Here is a 20393-nt window from a genome sequence, read left to right as displayed (position 1 = left end):
AGGAGCCCCTGATTTTTTTAAACTCTAAAACAACCACTTATAAAAAATATACATCCTCAACCTAAGTGTATCTGTATTAGTCAGGGTTCTCCAAAGGAACAGAATCAATAGGTTATATAGATATATAAGAGGGGATTATTTAGGATTTGACTCACGTGATACTGGAGGCTGAGAAGTCCCACAATCCACCAAGTGCAACTATAGACCGAAGAAAGCCAGTGGAGTCTGAAGCTTGAGAACCAGGAACCCCAGTATCAGAAGTAGAAGAAGGCAAATGTCTCAGATACAGGAGGAGAGAGAGAAAACTCTCCCTTTCTCAACCATTTCCTTTTATTTGGGCTCCTGACAGATTGAGTGATCTGAGGGAGATCGTCACTCAGTTTACTGATTCAAATGCCAATCTCTTTCAGAAACAACTTCACAGACACACCCAGGAATCATGTTTTACCAACTCTCTAGGCATCCCTTAAGCCGGTCAAGTTGACACATAAAATTAACCATCATAATATCCCTTATTACCAATGGGAAAATGTGGGAATGGATTACCAAGTCAGACACTCACAGGGGAGTCTCTCATTTTGTGACACAATAATCTAATCTTATCCTCAGTTCTTGGCTCTGGGATAGGAGAGAATTCTTTAAGTGAGAGAAGCAAGGTAGAAACTGTATGTGTGTGTGGTTTTGACAACCCTCCTAAACTCAAGCTTAGGTTGCTGTTGATCACCTCTGGAGACGAGAAAGAGCAAAGGGGCCCCTTCCACATGGCCTTGCCACCACCAGATGGCATGTCACCATGAAAGCGGGTTTCCAACACGATGCTGCCACACGCATGGATGTTTCTTGGGAAGCAGGCATGGACGCTGTTCCTGGAAGCTCAGCCACCGAGGCCCTCCTTGAGTACATTGTATGATCTGGACACAGAATTCCAATTAAGAGGCAGGAAACAAAATGCTACAGAGCACCAGACCAAGGGCAACACTCCAAAGGCACACACATATCCTGCTGGTCCTTCCAAACTCCTGCACCCCTGTCCAAGGAAGGGCAGAGTTTAGCCAATACACACATTCCAATTATTGTAAGCACCACTTTTTTCCCTCAGTAAAAGTTATCTCCAAAAACCCTTCCCTAATTAACAAACCTCCAGTGCAGAGATTTGCAGATGAAATTGGGTGAAGATTTGGGGCAGAGAGAGCTGAACTGTGAATTCCTGTTTAGCATCTTTAGATGCTAACCATGCCACTGTTGGAGGACACGTTCCTCTTTAGGACCCTGTAAATGCTAACTAACCACCCGTAGGATAAACAGTGAAACTAACTGGCCCCACACGTAAATATTTCATACCGTTTGTGCTGAAGTGTTTTAAAGGAAAATTATAGGATGTACAACCAATGGAGGCATTCAGAGGGACAGGTGTGACCATTCTGGTAATTTCTCTATCCCGGTCCCTTTCACGTGGCTCTGAATTAGAGCACCAGGAGGGATTTTTTTCCTTATCGTAGAACAGTAAAATAGCTAAAGATGAAAAATTTAAATAAGCAGTAACCTTATAAAAGATAAAAACCAGAGTCTAAGTAAATAGTTATGAAAACAATGTGCATTATAAGTGCTTTTCTCTGAATGATGTTCTAGAAAAGATTCGCCTAATTACCTTATAACCACATAAGCTTCTATGCAAGCAACAGTTGAAGCTGAGATGTGTCCCTGGATGGAGCCCAGGTGGTCAGGACATCATGGGAAGGGAGTCCTCAGCCTGAAGTCCAATTCCAAAAACATCAGTGGATTTCGCTCTGCCTCAGTATCAAACACAGCACCACATCCAAGAAAACACAGCCCACCCCCAAGGTAGAATAAGGGGATTTACACAAAAGGAAGGTTATGTTTCATTGTGGATCAGTTATCACTTGATATATTTTTAAATTTTTTTAGATTACTTAGAGACATAGGCAGAGGGAGAAGCAGGATCCCCGCAGGGAGCCTGATGCAGGACTCGATCCCAGGACCCCAGGATCACGACCTGAGCTGAAGGCAGACGCTCAACCACTGAGCCAGCCAGGTGCCCAATCACTTGATATTTTAAGATACACTCCCTCAAGGGATTTTAACTTGCGTCAGAAAGAACAGTGCTGGCTGTGCTTAGCCTCAACAGAACTATTTATTTATCAGGGACAGACCCTGTTTGAGGAACATGTCTGTTAAGAACTCATTTCCTCTTGCCCCCAGGAGGGCATGATACTTTGACTCAAATTCATTGCTGTTTTGCTCTGTACCATTCACTCATTCATCAGATATTTACCAAGAGGACCACAAAGAAGGAGAGGACATGGGAGTAGGTCTCAGCAAGTCTGATTCTGAATTTGATTTTTTAAATCCGAACAAATGGCTGTGAAAGGTGGTGAATGACTCAGTACAAACAAACGTCACAGCCCAGAAATGATGCGGGAGCTGAAAGCAGAGACTGTGTGAGGAAAGTTTCTCCTTCCTCTCATGCAACCAGCACACTTCACCTCTGACAGCAAGTGTATGAGTTTTCCACACACCGAGCAATCTTCCAACACCGGCGGGGGTGGCCTACCATTCACCTTGATTCTGATAGGGACAGCAGTTAGGGTAGACCCCGCAGGTTCCATGAGACAGCTTCAGATGTGAACTTCAGATGTGAATCATACATAAAGGGTCCCCCAGTTTTCCACAATCTCAGTCCAACTTGGCTACAAATCAGCGGTTCTCACATCCCCTCCATGAATTCAATCTTTTGCTAGAACAGCTTTCACAGTACTCAGGGAAACACTTACTTACGTTTTCCAGTTTATTACATAATAAATGATGTAATAAAGGATACAGACGACCAGCCATATGAAGACATACATAGGTCTGGGGGCATCCTGAATGCAGGAGTTTCCATCCCCTTAGAGCTGGGGTGTACTACCCTTCTGGTACGCGTATGTGTTCACCACCCTGGAAGCTTCCAAAACCCCATATTATTGGGATTTTTACAGAGGCTCCATCTTGTAGGCATGACTGATTATGAATTTTATTTCCTGTGCCTCTCCCTTCGTAGACAATTAGAGAGAAAGGCTAAAAGTTCCAAGCTTCTAAATATGGCTTAATCTCTCTGGTGACCAGCCCCCCTCCAGGAGCCCACCAAGAATAAATTCATTAGAATGAATCACCCAAGGATTTTCAAGGGTTTTAAAAGCTCAGTGTCAACCCTCTTATCACTCAGGAAATTATAAGGTCTTAGGTCTTATATAGGTCCTCTGTGCCAGGAACTGGGGGGTCAAAGACTAGATAGAACAAAAGATTCTTCTGGAACCTCTATTTACAAGGGTTTTAGGAGCTCTGTGTCAAGAACCGGGAGTAGGTATAGATAGATAGATAGATAGATAGATAGATAGATAGATAGATGATAGATAAATAGATAGATAGATAGATAGATGATAGATAGACCTTATTATTTCACAAAAACACTGAGAATTGAAATGGTCCTTAAAAATGCTTCTTGGAGAAGACAGTTCTGGTAGGACTTGAAGCTGGCACAGAATTTGTTTAGGCAGAAAGGAGAGTATCTGCCTGAATAAAGACAGGACACAAGTGAAGACACAGACACAGAAAAAGGCATTTGCTTATATGGAGAGCAATATGGTCAGAGATGAAAGTAGGGGCCAGGAAATAGTGAGAAAAAATTATCGACAATCTCCAGTCTGAACACAAAACATCTGGAATGTTAGGTGGAGTTTATACTTGGTCCTGTATGTAATGGGGACCAGTGAAAACTTTTTAAAAGGCAGTGTACATGATAAATGGGATATTTTAGCAAATAAATTTTCCTGTGGTAGGAATGAATTAGATGGGAGAAAGAAAGCTGGGCAATCATGGGAAAACAATTTCAATTATGCAAGCATGAAGTGATGCAGGTATAGACCACAGTGAGGCAGTGAGACTGGAAATCAAACTGTTCTATTCATTTTCTGGAGAATAAAAGAAAAGTACAACTAGCCTAAAAAAATAGCTTTGACAGGTGCCTCATATAATAGATTGTCCTTCACTGATTTCACCAGTGGTTGTTTTTTTGTTGTTGTTTTGTTTTTTGTTTTCTTGGTTTTTTTTTTTTTTTTTTTTTTTTTTTTTTTTTTTTTTTTTTTTTTTTTGCTTTAACTGACCACCAAATAATTATGCTGGCACCAGCCTATTTATCATCCTCCCAACTCCAACCCAGCAGACCTGAACTGAATGAAAGGATTTCAGAACTGGTGGACTCACAGGACTGCGAGATTTCATTCCTGCTACTCTTCTATTGCTCCCTAGGTCTCCCAGATATCACCAGCAATGTATACCAAGACATCACAGCCGACACCTGGGCTGCCCCCAACATAATTGAATAGCTCTTACATTTGGCATGTCATTGAATACCATGCTCTACTCTTTAGACTTACCAAGGATCTGTGAGGCTGCAAAATTTCTATTATGAATTTCTTAATCATAAGTTTATTATGTAACTGGATGCTACTTAGGCATATATGAACTAAGTGTAGCAGCTGCTGTCCTACGGGTATGTACTAGACATTTACTGTCTGACATGTTACTGCTTGGCTGGCCAGAAACCAATACACGATGCTTTCTTATAAAATTGCAACTTCTGGTTTCTAACCCAACATGAAGGAGGAGCATGGAAGCCACCACTCCATTCCAACAACAAGTAAAGTAAAAAGCTGAACAAAAAAAAAAATCAACCACATTCAGTGCCATTAGACACACCTTAACTTTAAAAGAGTGGAAATTACACAGTGCTTTCTCTCAAACCACAATAGAACTAAACTAGAAGTCACTGATAGTTGGAAAATCTTCAAACATTTGGAGATGAGACAACACACTTCTAAATAGCCCATGGGTTAAAGAAGACATGGCAAGAGAAATTTTAAAGTATTTTGAAAATTAAAATACAACTTGTCAAAATCTGTGGGATTTAGTAAAAGCAGTGCTTAGAGGGAAATTTGTAGCATTGAAAGTATATATTCGAAAAGAAGAAAGACCTAAAATCGATCATCTAACCTTTCACTTTAGGAAAGCAAAAAAACAAAAAACAAAAAAAACAAAAAAAAAACAAACAAAAAAACAAATCCAAGTAAGCAAAAGAAATAATAAAAATTGGAGCAGAAGTCAATAAAACTGAAAATTGGAAATCAATAAAAAAGGTAATGAAACCAAAACTGGTTCTTCAAAAAAGATCCAAAAAAAAAAAACCCCAATAAAACAATAATTCTCTAGCCAGGCTAAGAAAAAAATAGAGAAGACACAAATCACTAATATCAGAAATGAAAGAAGGAATAGTACACACATGGACACATGGATCACATGGACATTAAAAGGATAATAAAGAGGTGTTATGAACAACTGTGTCCACAAATTTGATAACCTACATGAAATGGACCAATTTCTTGAAAGACATAATCTGCCAAAACTCACACAAGAAGGGACACCTGGGTAGCTCAGTGGTTAAGCATCTGTCTTTGGCTCGGGGCATGATCCCGGTGACCAGGCTTGGAGTCCCGCATCCGGCTCCCTATGAGGAGTCTGCTCCTCCCTCTGCCTGTGTCCTGCCTCTCTATCTTCATAAATAAATAAATAAAATCTTTTTTAAAAACTCACACAAGGAAAAATTGACAATCCAAAAAGACATATATCTATTAAATAAATTGAATCAATAATTAGATAACCTTCCAAACAGAAAGCACCAGGCTCAGATAGGTTCACTGGCGGTTTCTAGCAAACATTTAGGGAGAAATTGTACTAATTCTCGCCAATCTCTTTCAGAACATAGAAAAAGATAAACATCTCTTAACTCATTCTTCATTCTGTGAAGACAGCATTACCTTAATACCAAAATTGCCAAAGTCATAATTTTTTTAAAAACTAAAGACTGTATCTCTCATGAACATAGATGCAAAAATCCTCAACAAAATATGAGCAAATAAAATATAACAATTTATAAAAAGAATTATACACCATGGCAAAGTGGAATTTATCCCAAGCATAAAAGCCTGGCTTAACATTTGAAAATCAATTAATATAATCTATCATATCAACAGGCTAAAGAAAAACAATCACATACTTGTATCAATACATGCAGGAAAAGGACTTGACAAAATCAAACACCCACTCATGATAAGAACTTCAGGATACTGGGAATAGAGGGCAAATTCATCAACTGAATAAATAACATCTATAAAAAACCTACAGCTAACATCATACCTAATAGTGAGAAATTAGCTTTCCCACAAAATCATGAATAGGCAAGGATGTCCCCCCCCACACACACACCTTTTCAGTATCACATGCAAGTTGTAGCTAATGTAATTGGACAAAAAGGGAACAAAATGGGAATCTCTGGGTGGCTCGGGTTTAGTGCCTGCCTTCGGCCCAGGGCGTGATCCTGGAGTCCCAGGATTGAATCCCACATCAGGCTCCCTGCGTGAAGCCTGCTTCTCCCTCTGCCTGTGTCTCTGCCTCTCTCTCTCTCTCTCTCTCTCTCTCTCTATCTCATGAATAAATAAATAAAATTATTTAAAAAGGGTAACTAAAAGATAATTGATGAAAAAATAAATAAAACTGTCTTTGTGGATGACATGACATGTGTTTACAAGATCTACATGAAGACAGTCATAAAACTCTGAAAAAAGAAATAAAAGAACTAAACAAATGGGGAAATTTTCCATTTTCATGTACAGGAAAGCTCAATATTGTAAAGATATCAGTTTTTCCCAGCTTGATCTGGAGATTCAATGTGATCCCCACCAAAATCCCAGCAATTTGTTTTGTAGGTATTGACAAACTTATTCTAAAGTTTCCATGAAAAGTGGAAAGACTCAGAATAGTCAACATAATATTGAAGAGAGCAAGGTCAGAGGAGTGACAATATCCTACTTTCAGAATCTCTGAAAGCTACAGTAATCAAGACAGTGTTGCATTGGCAAAATAGGCAGATCAATAGAACAGAATAGAGAGATCAAAAATAGACCCATATAAATAAAGTCAATTAATCTTTGACAAAGCAGCCTAGGCAATATAATGGAAAACAGATGGTCTTTTCAACAAATGGTGCTGGAACAACTGGGAAACCACATGCCAAAAAACAAACAAACAAACAAACAAACCCAGGAATCTAGACATAGACCTTACACTTTTCACAAAAATTAACTCAGAATTAATCATATATCTAAATATAAAATGCAAAACTATAAGACTCCTAGGAGATAATAAGACAAAATCTAGATGACCTTGAGCATAGCGATGACTTTTTTGATACAACACCAAAGACACAATCCATGAAAGAATTTATTAATAAGCTGGACTTCATTAAAACTAAATTTAAAAAAAATTTAGGGTGCCTGGGTGGCTCAGTTGGTTGAAGATCTGACTCTTGGTTTTGGTTCAGGTCGTAATCTGAGGGTCATGGGATTGAGCCCTGCATCAGGCTCTGCTCTCAGTGAGGAGTCTGCTTCTCTCCCTCTCCCTCTGCCCCTCCTCTCCATGTTGGTGCTCTCTTTCTCTCTCAAATAAATAAATAAATAAATCTTTTTTGACAAATTAAAAAAAAATCTTCTTCACTGTGAAAGCCATAGTCAAGAGAATGAGAAGAAAAGCCACAGGCTGAGGAGATATTTGTAAAAGACAATCTGATAAAGAACTATCATCCAAAATATACAAAGAACTCTTAAAGCTCAACAATAAAATGAACAACCAGATTTATAAATGGACAAAAAGCCTAGGCACTTCACCAAAGATATACAAATTTCAAACAAGCATTTCTTTAAAGAATTGAAAATTAAAACAATAATAAGATGGGACTATACACCTATTAGAATGGCCAGAATGCAGAATACTGATACCACCAAATGCTGGTAAGGATGTGTAGCAACAGGAACTCTCATTCACTGCTGGTGGAAATGCAAAATAATCTAACAACCACACTCCTAGGTATTTTAACCAAATGAGCTGAAAACTTATGTCCACATTTATGTGCACATGGATATTTATAGCATCTTTATTCATAACTGCCAAAACTTGAAAGCAAACGGCAATCAAGATGCCTTCAGTATGTGAACTGATTAACTATGGTCCATCCAGACAATGAAATATAATTCAGCACTAAAAAGAAATGAGCTATCAAGCCATGAAAAGATGTGGAGGAAATATATAGTACTAAGTGAAAGACCAATCTGAAAAGGCTGCATACTGAATGATTCCAGCCCTATTACATTCTGAAAAAGGCAAAACTATGGAGACAGTAAAAAGATAGGTGTCTTCTAGGGGTTAGGGAGGGAGATAAAGATGCCTAAGAGAAGAAAAAAGATTTTTACAGTAGTGAAAAAACTCCATATGACACTATAATGCTAAATACAGGTCATTAATTATACATTTGTCAAATGTACAATATACAATGTCAAATGTCAAATTATACAATGCCAAGAGTTAATCCTAATGCAAACTATGAAATTTGAGTGATAGTGATGTGTCACATAGGTTCATCAGTTGTAACAAACATGTCACACTGCTGTGGGATGTTGATGTAAGGGAAGCTATGCATGTGTAGGGGCTAAGGGCATATGAGAACTCAACATTTTCTGCTCAGTTTTGCTGCAAACCTAAACTTTCTCTAAGAATTACATTATTTCTCTAAGAATTTTGAGGCTATTTGCAAATATGAAGTGGGATACAGTGAAGTTAGAACCTCCAGTAGGTGCTTGAGCTAACAGCCAAGTTATTAGTACTAAGCAGCTATGTAGAATCAAGTTTATGACAAAAAAAAAAAAAAAGGAAGATGCTGAAAACAGAGATTCCGGATAACAAAGTGCCACAAATTCAGTGGCTTAAAAGGTCTATATTTATTATCTCACACAAGGGGAAGGAGTTGCATAAGAACGTGAACACAAAGAGGCAGGGATCATAGAGGCCACACTGGACTCTAGCCACCAGAGAAGCCATGATGGACAGAATCTGAGAAAAGAGAAAACACGCAGCCCTGAGGGATGGGCTGGGGAGGGGGTGACTGAAGTCTTCAGTTTCCCCTTCAGGCTCAGCTGACCCCAGGGTATTTCCTTCCTTGGTTTTCACAAGATTTTCCATGAGATTTGCAATAAGCAAAGAAAAGCCCAATGCCATTCTTTCTGATGAGCCAGGGTGGGTTTCTGCTTCTTAGAATCCATTTCCATAACTAGAACTGATTGAAACCTTCCTATTGTGGGACAAATTTACTGGTCTTTTCTGAAGTTAACTAGAAAGTATTTATGCCTCATATAGGATGTGTCATATGGCAAATAGTTTGGATTTTGGTTCTACAGCTTCCAAGTGATGCAAACTTGACCATTTTATGTACAGTCTAAGCCTTGGAATTTTTTTCCTGTGAAATTAGAATTAAATATTTGCCTTGCCATAGTACTTTTTCAAAAGACATGAGAACTGGTATGTGCTATAAATGTTTACTTCCTTATTTCTTTCCACTATTTTCCCTTTTTTTTTTTTTAAATTTCATTCCTTTTTTTCTTCTTCTCCATATAATATTATATTTGTCTTCCAGGACTGCTATAACAAAGTACCAGAGTCTTGGTGGCTTAACGGAAATTTATTGTCTCACAGATCTGGAAGCTGGAAAGTCCAAGATCAAGGTGTTAGCAGGATTGCTTCCTTTTGAGGGCTGTGAAGGAAAATATGTTCCAGATCTCTCTTCTTGGGTCATCTTCAAGTTCATATGGTCATTCAGATGGCCATCCATGTTCACATGGTATTCTCCTTGTATGTGCCTCTGTGTCCAAGTTTCCCTTTATATAAGAACACCAGTCATGTTGGACCCCACCTAGTGACTTCTTGTTAATGTAACCAATTACATCTGCAATGACCTAACTTCCAAATGAAGTCAAATTCTAAGGTACTAGACATTAGAACTTCAACATATGGATTTTTCAATTCACTGACAATTATGACTCAATTCAATCCATAACAAATAAATAAAACATAGAATACGTGGATCATCCTCCTAATTCATCTATTCAATTTGCAAATATGAAAGTCTTACTTGTCTTAAATACACAGCTCTATAACAACTTCTCAGGGCTGAGTAACTATTGGCTAATATTTTCTGAGGTTTGTTTTGTGTACATAGGGCCTTCTGGAATACCCTTTACCTGGTCACTTTTCCAGAGGATAAACAGTGAACTCTATCATCTCTGACAGTATTTTTCAGGATTCTTGTAGTCTCACACAGGTGGATGTATCCTACCAGAAATTATTCTTCCAAGCTATTGAGCCCCAGAGGAGGAGACCTGCAGAGACTGGCTGAGAGGACAAGGGGAAAAAAAGCTTTCATAATCTCCATATTACAAGGAGTTGCAATAGCCTGTCATGTGGTGGTCCTAGAATCCTAAATTAGCTCAGATTTAGGAGGGTTCAGGCGCTGGATCATCCCATGATTCTGTACCTGCTTTTCCAACTCAAAGACCAGAAACACAGCAAAGGTGAATGGCCAAAACATAGGGGCCCAGAGAATGTGAGATGGTCTGAAAGAAAGCTGCTGAGGAAGAACAATGGGGAAGATCACTGCCTCTGAAGACCAAACCTTAGGAGACATTCCCAGGAAACATGAGAATTGTGGCTTCTGTCTATGACATTTCTTCTTCTTTGGTTTTGTATTTTTGAAATTTATCCTTTAGTTTTGATGACTTAGTCCACCCTGAGATTGCACTGTTATTTCCATTCTCCACCAGAATTCTGTTTCCTTATCCCAGTTGGAGAATCAAATAGCATATTAATATAATGCATTACATAAGATTTCACCTACAGCATGCAATAAAAGCTATTTTCCAACCTTTCAGCTTGAACTCAAGTAAAGTTAATCTAATTTAATATGTCATTAATAAAAGGCTATGTACCAATAGTTATTTGGGAATGAAGATTGGGGGGGAAGTTTGAAGGTAATTTAAAGGTCACTTTGATTTAAGATGAGTTCAAGTTTAGCAATGCAATCTCGCTGCATTTACTATACATCTCTGTGATGAATGCAACACAGGAAAACCAACCTTTATATTTTCTATCTATAATTAATGAGTGGCTTCTAGCAGGGTTGGGGAGAGGAGAGAATTGTGATTACAGGAGACCAGCTCACTTGAGTGGTGTCAAGTCTCCTAGAGGCCACTTTAAACCCGCCTGGGTCTCAGCATTCTCACTTTTGCATTATGGGGTTTCACAGTCTTTAATTTTTTTTTTTTTTAGTTATGATAGTGTGAAACTTGATTAGAAAGAAGACAGAAGAGACTAATAATAAGATTATGGTTTAGATCACTAAAGCCAATCACAAAGCATGAATGCCACCACTCACAGTAGTGTGGGGTTTCCAAGGAAGTACTGGGAATAGGGGGTTGCCAGCATCATCCTCATGCCCTTCTCTGACTCTTCAGAGCAGGATTCCCCAATGGTCTCTTCCCACAAACCAAGTCCACCCCAGGGGGCAGTCATAGTGGGAAATTCCAAGAAGTAGTCTTAGCCTTACTAGGCAGCCAAAATGCAGCCTTGCCTCCTATCAGATGAAGCCCAAGATCTGGGGGCTGCTGACTCTCAGCCCTCTTTCTTCATCCTTCATGATCACTTGAGAGTGGCTTCCAAGAGACTGAAGATATCTGCACTTCCATTCAAGCTTCGCAGGGAAAGTGCCATGCTGCATGGGAAGCGAGAGGTCATCCATACGACATGTCTTCCATCCCTAACTTGACACTCCACTTCCTGAATCCAGCTCGCCTGGAGACTATGCCAAGCCTCCTGACAGAGAAAGTCCTATTCCTAAACCTCCATCCACTGACAAGGGCCTAGTTTGGGAAGCACAGGCTAGTTGGAACTGCAACTCTGCCTGTGAGCACTGCCCACCACATTGACTTTGCTACTTGTCCTGCACTGCCTGCCAGAATGAATTCTGTTGCTCCCTTTGACTGACATCCCCAGGAAAAGATGTGTCTTCTCCATTCCTGATCTCTCCTTCACACTGGACATCACACAATCCACACAGTTCCATCCTTTAATAAAAGAATCCAAACAAACACAGTTTATTTCATCTGGGATAGTTGTTTTCAGCATTTTGGTCAGGGGTTGCCAACACTGACTATGAGCCTGATTTTCTTTTTTTTTTTTTTTTTTTTTTTTTTTTTTTGGTGTTGATGCCTATGCCCCACCTCCCAGACATTAGATGTCATTGGTCTTGGTGGGGACTGGAGTATTGGCATTTTTGCTGTGAATTGCAGCTATGAGTAAGAACAATTGAGTAGTGAATTAACTAGTTCAACTCTTTCTAATCCTCTGGCCCCCTCATGAGCCCTGTGTTAGAAGGGCCCCTTCCAGCACCCCTCTAGTTTTTGTTCACTAGATCACTTGCTCCCAAATGATAAACTTATATGTTAAGGGTACATGCTTCCTGTTCCCCACACCTGCTCCCCAGAGTGAAGCAACACAAGAAGGAGAAAAACTATGAAGAATAAAGAAAGGACAGTGCTCCCTATTAAAGTAACTGACCAGATCACTAGAGCAATCAGAATGACCAAACCAATGTTTCAGAACTAGCTTTATGCCAGGAAAACTGCAGTAAGAAATTCATGAAGCTTGGAAAGGGGTCTTGTGAGGCCCCTTTGTCTATGGCCATTCTGCACCAATGAAGATAAGCCTAACTCTGCTGATTTCCAGAGGAAGACCCCACAAGAAATTCCAACTAAGTGGCTCCAGAGTATCACATTGCTGCTGCCTAGAAATTCCTCCACTTGAGACCCTCTCCCCAGGCTGTGGTGCTGTTTCTTGCTGAGAAAGAAAGAGACCAGCCCTCATCCCCAATCACTTTACAGCCAGCAGCAATACACCTCCAGGTAGACAAAGTGTATTTTACTTCAGTTTTCTTCATATTAATAAAATATTGCCATATTAAAAAGTTTGTTCCATTACAATGCACGATTTCAAGGCTTTACGTTAGAAAATGGCATGAGCTAATACGACATCTGATATTATAAATAACACCTAGAAACAACTAAAAACAAACAAAGCACAAAGAACAAAGAAATGATAGTCCAGCCCAAAGACGCCAGACTTCTATCATGTTGATGTTTTAGTTTCCATTAGTGGAAACTAATAATCATTATTATATGATTATGTTATAATCATATAATATATATATGATTATTTGATTGATTTGGCCTTTATTAAAATTAAAAGAAACCCCAATGTTGATTTCCTGGTTTTGCTGCTGTGATAGAGTAATGTGGGGTGTTACCATTAGGGAAAACTGGGTGAAGGGGACATGGGACCTCCTTGCACCTTTTTTTTACCAACTTCCTGTGAACCCATAATTATTCTAAAAGTAAAAGTTTAAGACAGATACCAGAAAGGAAAAATGCTCTACTCACAAAAGAAATGAAGTGGGGGGCACCTAGATGGCTCAGTCGGTTAAGTGCTGGGCTCTTAATTTCAGCTCAGGTCATGATCTCAGGATCGTAAGATCAAGCTCTGTGTAATGTTCCATCCTCAGCACATGATCAGCTTAGGATTCTCTCTCTCCCTCTCCCTCTCCCCTCCCCTTCCCTCTCTCTCTCTCTCTCTCTCTGTTTCTCAAATAAATAAATAAAACCTTAAAAAAAGAAAGAAACAGAAAAATAAATGAAGTGAGACAGTAGAAGGGAAGAAGCCTATGAACTATGGAAGAACTATGTGGATCATCACAAGCAGTAGAGAGGAGGAGGGGTAAGTGTTAACAGCAGTAGTCTTGATAATTGTAATAGTAGTCGTAGTAGTAGTAGTAACTGCTGTAGTAGTTGTAATCATAGTAACTTTAATACAGTACTTGTAGTCATGATCATTGTAATAATTGCAATAGAGTAGCAATTGAGTGGCAAGTAGAGCAGTAAGAGTAATTGGTATAGTAGTAGTAATAATTGCAGTAGTGGTAGTAGGAATAGTAGTAGCAGTAGTTTTAGTAATAATAGTAATGGTAGCAGCAGTAATAGTAGCATTTGTAGGGGACAGGGCGCAGTGGTTGCCTTTGGCTCAGGGCATGATCCCAGGGTCCCGGGATCAAGTCCCATATTAGGCTTCCATCAGGGAACTTGCTTCTCACCCTGCCTATGTAGTTCCTCTCTCTGTGTGTCTGTCATGAATAAATAAATAAAATCTTCTAAAAAAAAAAAAACAGTAGCAATTGTAGCAGTAGTATTAACTGTAGCAACAGTGGTAACTCTAGAAGTAGTTGTAGTAGTAATTGTGCTTGTAGTAGTAGTGGTCGTAGTAGTAGTAGTCTTTGAAGTGGTAGTAGCAGTAGTAGGCAACAGTAATAGTAACAGTAGGCAGTAGTAATAGTAGACAGTAGTAGTATTAGTGGGCAGCAGTAGTAATAATGGGCAGAAGTACTAGTGATAGTAGGCAGTAGGCAGTAATAGTAGTAATAGTAGGACAGTAGTACTAGTTGATAGGAAATATTTGCATTCCACATCATTGGCACACATCGAAGAAGGAACCATGTTAAGGTGGAGGGGAGATGTTTCATTTAAATTTAAATCTATGTCGGATCTGTCTCTTATTATATTTACTAAGAGGAAGTAAGAAGCTTCCCAAAATAACTCAGTCCCTAACTACGTATTTCTTACTCAACTTCCTAGGAATGCAGTCTGATTTGAAAGCAGGCAAAGGACTCAACTAATGTGAAATAGTATATTGTTCATTAAATCTATATAAATGTTTATTATAGGATGTGGATTTTGTTAATTTAATTTCCGAATTAATTCCTCAGCCTTGTATTAATCGTCCCACACTGTATAAGTCACATGGGTTCTTCTATATTTGGAAAGCTTCAGACTTTCTGGGATTTCTCTCTACTCCAGTCCAGTTTGAAAAAAAGAAGGACTCTGGCAGATTTAAGACCACACACAATTCAAAGTTTGTTACTTTATGAAGTGTCTCCCACTGCCAATCCAAGTGAGAGGGTTATGGGGCTGGAGATAGAGTACTACAAAGATTGTGGAGATGCTTAGGATATAAAGCACCTACTATATGCCAGATGCCACTCTAGTCATGGAGGACTTGGCAGTGAACAGGACAGTCATTGCCCATTCTCACGAAAGAGTGGCAATAAGCACAAAACTCAACAAACAAGATGATTTCAGATAAAGGTTAACAAACTATGACTTAAATGAAAAGCAGGAGATATGATAGAGAGCAAGGGTTTGCAAGGGTCCTGGGGTCCGGGAAGCTCCCCCTACAGAGTGACATTTAAGTTTAAACCCAAGAAACCAAGCAGGAGCAAGCCAAGGGGAAGAAGCCCCCAGAATAAGGAAAATAAAAGCTCTAATGTGAACATCCATTTGGTCTTCGTGACAAACAGAAGGGACTGTGAGGACACCAGTAGATGAACTCAAAGAGGAAGGTCAGAATCAGACTGGATGAATATATTTGGATGGATTTGTCATGGGGACGTGGGGAGGGGGCCATAGCGAGAATGGTTTCTAGATTTCTGTTTTGGGCCACGAGATGGAGAGGATACCACCAACTGGGGTTCGAGAAGACGGCTCTGGGTCTAGCGTAGGACTTTTCAAGTACAAGGTGTGGCTGAGACATCCTTTTGGTCTTAGGTCTCTCAGGACCCATGAGCCTGGGTAGCCCAGGGTCCCATTGCCCACAGCTCACCCTACAGCTGCTTCCCTCTAGGGCCTGGCCATCTCCCCAGGGGCCCTGCCTCCTTGGCCCTCAGGACCTGGAGACCAGGCTCTGCTCTGCCTCTTCTACCCTGAGTGGAGGAAATCACTACTCCTCTGGGCGTGTCTTCAGTTCTTATGATGGTTTCTATTCTTATTCCTGTTGCTGCTGTAACAAATTGCCACAAACACAGTGGCTTAAGACAACACAAATTCATTTTCCTGTAGTTGTGTCCAAACCACACTGTGCTAAAATCAAGGTGATGGCAGGGCCACCTTCCTTCCGGTTTTCTTGCCCTTTCCAGCTTCTAGAGGCTGCCCAGGTTCCCATTGGGTGTTGGCTCTCACTCCATGAGAGACTGAGAACTGGGCACCACTGCATGCCACACCACCCTGGGGATCTGGGCAGGGTCCCTGCACAAATACCACTTCCAGGGAACAGATTAGAGTTCTTGTTTAATAATAAGAGTCACCAAAGGCCTGCCCTGGCCTGTCAGAACCGAGGTGTGGGGTAGACAGGCTCCCCTGGAAGTCTCAGATCCTTACTGCTATCTCTACCTGGGGCCATTTGTGTATTTAATATAAGCAGTACCTCCTCTTCTACTGTGCAAGCTCTGCACGGCCCACCATCTTTGAGCGGGGAGCACCACAGGGGAAAGGTAGATGGGCAGCACATCAAGCTCGGGACCTCCAGCCCAACCACGCCTCCAGTTCCACAAAGCATGCTCACTGGCTCTAAGGCATCCCCCTTCCCTGGCCAGTTTCTCATGTACATTCTTCTCCATCATCCTTCCCACAGCAGCCCACCATCCACTTTCCTCCAGATAAAATCCAAAAAGGGGACTCCAGTTAGGATGAGTAACATTTTCAATCATAACACATTTCAATCAAAAGGAAAAAAACTTTAGAGAGTCTGCAGGGAGAGTGGGAGGGTGAGGGGAAAGCATAGTCTTGCAACTTATACGGCCTATCTTTTTGAAAAGAAAGTTGTCAATGAGAAAATGGGACTTGTTTTGAGTCACTGAAATGTTAACATCTGTGCATATGTAAAGGGAGACAGATTCCTAATCATCTCTCACACCTGCAAAATGACCCCCACCCATCAAGACAGCACCAAGGCTGACCCCTAAAGGTCTTGTTTGCAACAGCTGAGTCAGAGGCCTCTGGGGCCCTGAAGCCTAGTAGGATGGCAGTGCTCTGTCACAGGAAACCCGTCACATATGCGTCACTGAGCCTTCCCTGCAAGATGTGCAAGAATCACCTAGAAGGATAGAGAGCAGAGATTTTATTAAACTCACACGAGACACTGTGTGAACTGTTCTTGGCTGTTTTCTGTAGGTAGCAAATCTAGGGTGAGACTTGCTTCCACTACAAACTAAGTAGGGAAGTTTGGGGAGCATAACTAATCCTCAGCCACCTCTAACTGTTGACCAGATACCTTTTTCCAGTAAAGAGCACCTGCAAGCTATGTCTGATACAGCAAATGCAGGGCAATTCTCGACAGCAAAATTTAGTGAACGCCACTATGTGCCAAGTCAGGGGACACGGAGATGGACCACAGGACCAACCTTCCCTCCTGAAGTAGGTTCCCTCTTCTGTAGTCAATGGTCACATGGCCTCGTGGACCTGGGCAGGACGCCTGCAGTAGGACCTGGACAAGCACCTATGCCACAGTTTCCAAGAGGAGCCAGTGGGAACTTCTCTGGTTGCCACTGAGGGCCCCAGGAGAAGACCCAGGAGAGGGTCCAGGCATGCACTGTCCATAGGTGAGCCCCTATGGTCAATCTCTGGTCTCCAGGCCCTGGGCTATCGTACTCCGATGAAAATCCCAAAGGACAAACATTATACGTTCTCATTCATTTGGGGAATATAAATAATAGTGAAAGGGAATAGAAGGGAAGAGAGAAAAAATGTGTGGGAAATATCAGAAAGGGAGACAGAACATAAAGACTCCTAACTCTGGGAAATGAACTAGGGGTGGTGGAAGGGGAGGAGGGCGGGGGGTGGGGGTGAATGGGTGACGGGCACTGAGGGGGGCACTTGATGGGATGAGCACTCGGTGTTATTCTGTATGTTGGTAAATTGAACACCAATAAAAAATAAATATATTTAAAAAAGATAAGAAAGAAAATCCCAGAGGAAAACCATTGTCAAAGGCAGTGCACACCTCAGGCTCCCTGCAGGCCAAGATTTGCAAGGTAAGAATCTGCACAGGCCTGCAGGAGGAAAGTGCCAGAATCTCATAACAGAGGAGGACACATGGGCTCGCGTGGAGAGAAGACCTGAGAGCAGACATAGAAGCAGCCCCGCACATGAGATTCAAGAGGAGGATGTACAGAAGCTTACATGCAGGGGGGACCCGAGATGGCAGACAGACAGCCATGCAGTCGCGGGGCCCTGGGGGGTCCTCGGTCCGCACTGCCATGCTTCCCCCTCAGGACACTCAGGTGCGCTCGCATCTCCGTGTTAGGGAGCCGGGCCCTGGCCCCCTCGCTCTCAGCTACTCCTCCTGTACGTTGCTTCCCGGTGTCTGTGCTAAGGGTGATCCATCTGTTTCTTTACTGTCTCTCCCCCTCTAGAATGTTAGCAGAATGTGGGTAGGACGCGACTCTCTTGTGTTCATGGCTCTGATCTCAGTACCTAAAAGAGAACCTGACACATAGAACATGCTCAATGAACACCGCTGGAATGAACTAATGATACAGTCTCTGCCCAAATGCACATACTGTTCCGGTTGCAGAGGCCATAGTAGAGGATATATGATATTACATTTAGTAAAAAAATTCTCTGGTGGGTTCCCAGAAAACAGCCTTCTTGTGTCCCCGTCGTAACTCACTACTGTTCATGAAACAGTAATCCGAGAATGACAGGATGACTCCTGAGAGATTAAGGAAGAGGAAACAGGCCTTAATTTCTCTTTGTGACCTTGCCACAGATGAGGCACTCCCCTGAGAGCCGTTCTTTCCCAAGTCCCCTCGCCCCCAATGATGCCCCACTCTGCAAACACCTTGCCCCTGAGACCTGGGACTCCAAGGGACCGTCGCGTGCCGCATGCATGCAATTGTGATTTCTCATACAGTTCCCAAGACTCCTGCCTAGAGCATATTTGTAAGTGATTCAGAGGTGATGGGGAATGACACTACACCAGTCTTTCATTCTCCTGACAACCTGTCATAAAAAACAAATGTGATCCGTTACGGTGGCCTTTGAGATCACTCCATGCTCGGATGGTTGTGTCAACACCCAGCAATCTGGGATGTATCAGTACCGTAGGTCATCCCAAGAAGCCTGCTTTTACTAGGAGCTACGGTAGCCTTCCACGGCAGGGCTGCAGTCAACGTTCCCTGGGTGGCAGGGTTCCTCCCAGAGTGTGCATCAGGGCGGGGAAAAGCCCTGAGTGAGAAGTCACCGCCAGCTCACCCCCCACAACAGCCCTGACACCTCTTTGTTCTGGTCAGCCGGAGTGAAAGGCATGAAATTGGTTATCTGGGCAGGTCTCATTACCCACGATGTAAAATATATGTTTAACACACTCCATTGTGTCAAATTGGCTGCCACCGTCACCTGCAAACCACTGCCCTTGAACAGCCAGTAAGTAGTCCGATCATTTCCATGAGAGTCAAGTCACACCGAAGGAAACCGAGCAAATATCCAAACACCCAACAATTACGGAAGCAGAATACCAGTCGTATCTTCATTCGACGAAGATATGGAGCTAAGTTGCGAGACTCAGCAACTTTACTCAGTGGTCAGCCCCTGTCTCTGAGCCTGTTGTGTCCCTTTGCACCTCCTCCCCCACCCCGCACGCACACACACCCCTATTCACTCTCTCAAAAGCCTCCGCTGACATCAGCCCCTTAATAATGCAGCATGGAGCAGAGGGCTAGAAATTATCTTGTTCTGCCTGAATTCAAGTGACAGGAGAAAATATTTCCCAACCCTCACATCCTTGAGACGCTAAAACTTGATTTGCAATTAGTTTGGTGCTGAATACAAGTGCCCGATGGAATGGCACTGTAGCAAGACCGATGATTCTACTGTGCAAAACCATAAATAGCACACTTACTTAAGACGATTTGAATGCAGAACAAAAGGTACCTTAGAAATAACCGTCCAGCTAACAAAACTACATCCCTGAGTGGGTAGGTCTGAATTTAATGAAATGATGTAAAATGTGTGCTTGGAATGTCTAGAAGGCTTGGAATGTACTCCATTCTCTTTGGAATAGTTCAGGTTTGCATTACTAATTAATACAAGTTCCCACTGAAGTTGTGTGTGTGTGTGTGTGTGTGTGTGTATCTGTGTGGTGTACTCTAGCAAATGCCTACACCAAAACACACAATGCCAGAAACCGCACCTCACTAAAAATGAATACCATTAAGTTGTAATATCAGGCACATAAGATTTGGATGCAAGCATGAGAATTAAGAGGCAGCTTAAGGAATCATGGTCTCCTTGTTCCACCAGGAGGCCATGATTCCATAGCGATCACTTTCCATCACTGCCCGCCTCTGCATGCAGTTATCTAAAGGGGGGTTTACAGAGAATAACCCAGAAGCTATAAGACCACAGGGACCCTCATCACAAAGCATGAAGACATAAAAACAAGCTTAGCAAATGCAAAAAGAAAAATGAGGTTACCTTTAAAAGGTTTATGAAGCCAGCTAGAAAGGCTAAGGATATTCATAT

The sequence above is a fragment of the Canis lupus genome, chromosome 34 (genome assembly GCF_011100685.1).
Source record: "Canis lupus familiaris isolate Mischka breed German Shepherd chromosome 34, alternate assembly UU_Cfam_GSD_1.0, whole genome shotgun sequence".
Lineage (NCBI taxonomy): Eukaryota > Metazoa > Chordata > Mammalia > Carnivora > Canidae > Canis > Canis lupus.
The sequence above is the reverse complement of the archived record's forward strand: the minus strand, read 5'-3'. Positions refer to the sequence as shown.